A 4,913-nucleotide genomic window follows, 5' to 3' on the forward strand; every position below is an offset into this window, starting at 1 on the left:
ACTTACAGCTAACCTCGGTTCTAGGTAAAAAATAATCAGGTTCTCAACAAATAACATCAGTATGTGTGTAACGTGGATGGCTGTATAAACGTGGATGGCTGAATGCCTGTCATGTATCTCTTAGCCAAGGTTCCGAACCACCGAGAACCAATTCCTCTTCAGAACTTCACAGAGCTGAGCTCATAACAGGCACTCAAGTGATATTTTCCATTAGATTGACTCTGGGGGAAAATATGTATACATATCAATTTATGTAAGAGTTTTCCCAAATCCTAAGTGTAAGATGGTTTTAGTCACGGAAGAACAGATGGTCAGTGAGTTATACTTTTATGTAACAATTTGCCTGAAACTTGGAATATTGTCAACTCGGAAAGTCATTTGATGAAGACCAAGGCAACTCTAGACAAGAGCCTTCTAATCAAGTGCATAAACGATCCACCACGGTCCTAATCCCAAGGCTTCCTCTTCAACTCTGCTACTCAGTCTCCATTGGAAACACCTCCCCAGACTACTAAATCATTCCCACACTTCTCATGGAAACCTTGACTGTTGGGGGGCATGCTGGGAAGTCTCTTTTCTACCTGTTTTCCAGAGCATACCTATTTTTCAGTTTCCCCCAGAGGATGCTAAGTGTAAAGCACAAAATATCCGCGGATGGGCATCCAGGAGATGGGAGAGACTCCATTCCCTTTGCTCCCTCCCTCAGATTCGAATCGAGAACTAAGAAAAGATTCACAATGCACACTCTACTCACTGTACTGGTCTCACCCTGACCATCGGTGGGGGTGGAGTTTTTAGCAGGAGCAGATGTGCCATGCATTTTATAACGAAGAACCCCGGCATTGGAAGGATGTAGTCCAGGTTTTTGTTTTGCAGGCTAAGATACATGGAAAGAAGCTGAGAGCCTTTATCTAAGTCGCGAGTCAAAACAGTAGCAAAATCCAGAGTAAGAGACCATTCGACTACTAGCTCCTGAGGCAGAGAGCCTTCAAGAAGCCCCCGGTGCCTTGCCCTCTGCCTGGAACCTTGTAGGTGCTGAATAAATGTTCGTGAAATAAATGTCAGTTTCCTGTCATATATAGGACACTGAAAATTCTAGTTTGTTTGACACTGTCTGAGGATTACCCCTGAAAGTCCCTCATCCTGGGAAAGCCCTGAGAAACTAGATTAAATTCTCCCCCTAGATATTACCTTATTTTTTTTCCTTTGCTACAGTATTTCCAGGTCAGATCATGCATATTCCACTATGACAATTCTTACCATTACACGTGTCTCTAAACTAAAATTTACCGGTACTTACTATTTGTCTTGAAATGACTTCCTGCTTTCCACTCAGCCCATTCTTCGGCAAAAATATCCCTAAAACCAGGCCAGAGGTATCAGCTAAGTCCACACAGAAGGAGCACACCAGCCCATGTAATCTAAAGATCTAAAATAATAAAATCCAGTATCAGAGGAGGGAATGGTATTTGAGCTTAAGCTCAAATTTGAGCTTAAACTGAGCACCTGGTTTGCAGAAAGCTATGGATGAGAGGGAAGGCCCACTACCCATTTGCAGAATGGATTAAGCCTCCAGTAAATTCTCTCAGATGAGTGACTAGGAATGTGACCAGCCATGCTCTCAGACAGAGTGCATTGAAAAGCAGATTACTCCAGATATAATTAGGCTAAAATTTAACATACTAACTTTTTCCTTTTGACCCACTTGTGAAATAGTTTTATTGGTGTATACTCTGCATATCGTACAATGGAATCGTTCAATCATATTAAGATTAGTGCAATCATCACCACAATCGATTTCAGAACATTTTCTTCTTGGACTCATTATTAACTCTCCATTCCCCCCATCCTCCGCTGCCATGCCTCCTAGGTAACTATCAATCTAGTTACTATCTCTATAAGCCTACCTGTCCTGGATTTCATAGACAGAAAATCATACAGAGCACAAATAGGAAGCAGAACAAACAAAAAATGACAAGGATTGGTCAAAACATTAAAAAAAAACCCAGAAGATATTAAAAACTGAAACAACTTTAAAATGGGTCAAAGGGGAAAGCAAATGATAAAGATATTACATTTTAACCTAACGTCTGCCACAATCAACTTTACAATGCTCTGTCTGATAGCAAGGCTATTTGCATCCCTATGTTCAGAGAAGATCCACTGGAGGGGTAATCCATGCGCGGGGGCCCTGCAAGTGGATTTGAGGGTTCCACTGTCATCCTTAGCCTTCTGCAAAGTTGGTGGTCCTGGCTCAAGCTCTGATACCATTCCCTCCTGCTGATTTGGATTTTATTGACAATCCTTGGATCATAAGGCTAGTGTGCTTCTTCCATATAGGCTTAGTTGATGAGTCTCTTTAGACAGATGAGGGTTTGAAGACAAGCCTTTAAGACCCCAGACAATATTCTTTCTGACAGCCAGGTACCATCTGATTTCTTCACCACACTTTGCTATACTACTCAAATTTTGTCAGCGGTCTCTTCATGAGGGTGAGCATTGAGCAAGGTCATGTCATAAGAACTAATTGTTCTTAGATTGGGGCTAGAATTTTAAATGTGAACTCAAAATACATTTATATATCTATTGATTTTATATATAGGCATCTAGTTCACTTTAAAGACATCACTGTCATTTTCTGATAGAGAACATTATAAATCATCACCATGGGGCAGGAGTCCTCAAACTTTTTAAACAGGGGGCCAGTTCACTGTCCCTCAGACCCGTTGGAGGGCCGGACTATAGTTTAAAAAAGAAAACTATGAACAAATTCCTATGCACACTGCACATATCTTATTTTGAAGGAAAAAAAACAAACAAACAGGGCAAAAACACCCAGCAGGCCGGATAAATGTCCTCGGTGGGCGGCATGTGGCCCATGGGGCGTAGTTTGAGGACCCCTTCCCTGGGGCATAAGGTAATTCTATTGATCCAAACCCAAAACTAACCTCATTGCCATCGAGTCAATGCCAACTCAGAGCAGCCCTGTGGCAGGAACAGAATTGCCCCTGTGAGCTTCTGAGACTGTAATTCTTTACGGGAGTAGAAAACCCTACTTTTTCCCTCAGAGGGACTGGTGGTTTCAAACTGCTGACCTTGCAGTTAGCAGCCTGACTCGTAACCCCTACACCACCAGGGCTCCTTAGATTCTAGTGATAGTGGCATGAATTTAGCCAATGGTATAGAATTGAAAACACTGTTGACAAAATGAAATGATACCAGTCTAGGCAGAACCGTGCCTACCAGACTTGTGATAATAAAGTAAGGAGGACATTAAAATAGCAACTCTGTGGTCGTCTCGGGCCATCAGTCAGTGGGCACCCTCAAAGCCAGAGATCCGAACCAAAGTCCAAGGAGCTCCAATTCCATAACCTTGGGACAGCAGTCATCTGCTTCTTCTTGCACTAGGGCACTGCAGCCAAGTGCAAGGAAGTAGGTGGATTCCTTAAATCTGCTACTGGTGAACTTGAGGTATCGCCCGGTTCACTTAGTGGGATTTCCACATGGAACCCTTCTGGTGTGGCCTGTGAGGATGATGTGCACTAAAAAGAACAGTCTAAAATCCCAGTAGTCTACAGCATATAGCCTGGGCCTTTGGACTAATTTTTAAGTTGTTCTAGTTTCTATTCTCTTCTGCTTTCTCTTGGATGGAGATTTTTCTGTTTTATTTTGTTGTCATTCGGAAGCTTTGAGGGGTATGATTTTCTTTATATGAAATCTAAGATAAAGCTATAGAGACAGTAACTAGATTAGGGTTATGGCAGGAGAGGTTGAGGGGTAATTGGGAGCTAATAAAAATGAGCACAAGAATGAAGATAATGTTCTAAAATTGATTGTGGTGGTGATTGCACAACTCTTTAATCGATGTAAACCATTTGAGTAGTTAGTTTATTGTGCCAACCTGGCCGATAAACACATGTGGGGTTAATTGAAGGGCGGAGGGATAAATGGCTCAGGGAGCCTCGCCTTTCTAATTATCGGTGTGGGAAACAGAAGGATTTCTCTCAAGCTTTCTCTCCCAAATATATACCAGACTTAGCTGCTTGAGAATGACTGTAAATTGGAGGTCATCAGGAGTGGATTGGGGGTCATTCTCCCTGAGAGTTATCAGCTGTCTAGACCAAGCAGACACCACTGTTTATCCCACAACAAGTAGGGCCCACTCCCTTCTGATAAGGATAGTAGTTATCTGTTTCCTTGTAGGAGACACCAGAGAGGTCAAACCTGCCCAAGGATGACCAAGGTTAGGTAGCCATTATGAATCTAGGGTCCATCCATCTTGTCACATGTATACCCCTAGACCTTCTTATTCCTATGGGCACACCCCTAGCTCATCCCCTTCCTGTTATGCTTATAACTATCATAGATCCCCTTCCTACAATGTGTATGCCTATTGTACTGCCCCTTCCTGTGACATGTGATTCTGTAATCATGTCCCCCTTACGTGATGTAATGTGTGGTTAGCAAGAAAGAGAGGAGGGTTCTCTCTGGAGCCCAAGAGGCTCTCCCCGATTCCCAGGGCCCTCTCTGGCTCTCGGGCCAGGAGAGGCTTCCCGGTTCTCAGTCCCGAGGCTGCTCCTGCTCTCGTAGCTGGATTCCCCCACGAGGACCACCAAGCAGGGCAGAGGTGAGCAATGATACCATGTAATGTGTCTGACTGCATCATTGTAAGATCTCTTTTATCTCTCATGCTCTCGATAACTTTAATATATGTACATATCTCAACCGTACAATTGTGCTTACTAAACCCGTAGGCAGTAGTAGCGGTTGGAGCCCCCCACCTCCCCTCCAAATTTAACTTAATACTACATCTCAGGTCTCTTGCTTTTGGATGGTTGGAGCAGGGTGCAGCTACCTTAGCCAGTGCACTGCTTCAGCTGGCAAGGCTCACTTCCTGCAAGACATCCCTGAGG

This window comes from Echinops telfairi, unplaced genomic scaffold (genome assembly GCF_000313985.2).
Source record: "Echinops telfairi isolate 266 unplaced genomic scaffold, ASM31398v2 ScPeMD7_7420;HRSCAF=8458, whole genome shotgun sequence".
NCBI lineage: Eukaryota > Metazoa > Chordata > Mammalia > Afrosoricida > Tenrecidae > Echinops > Echinops telfairi.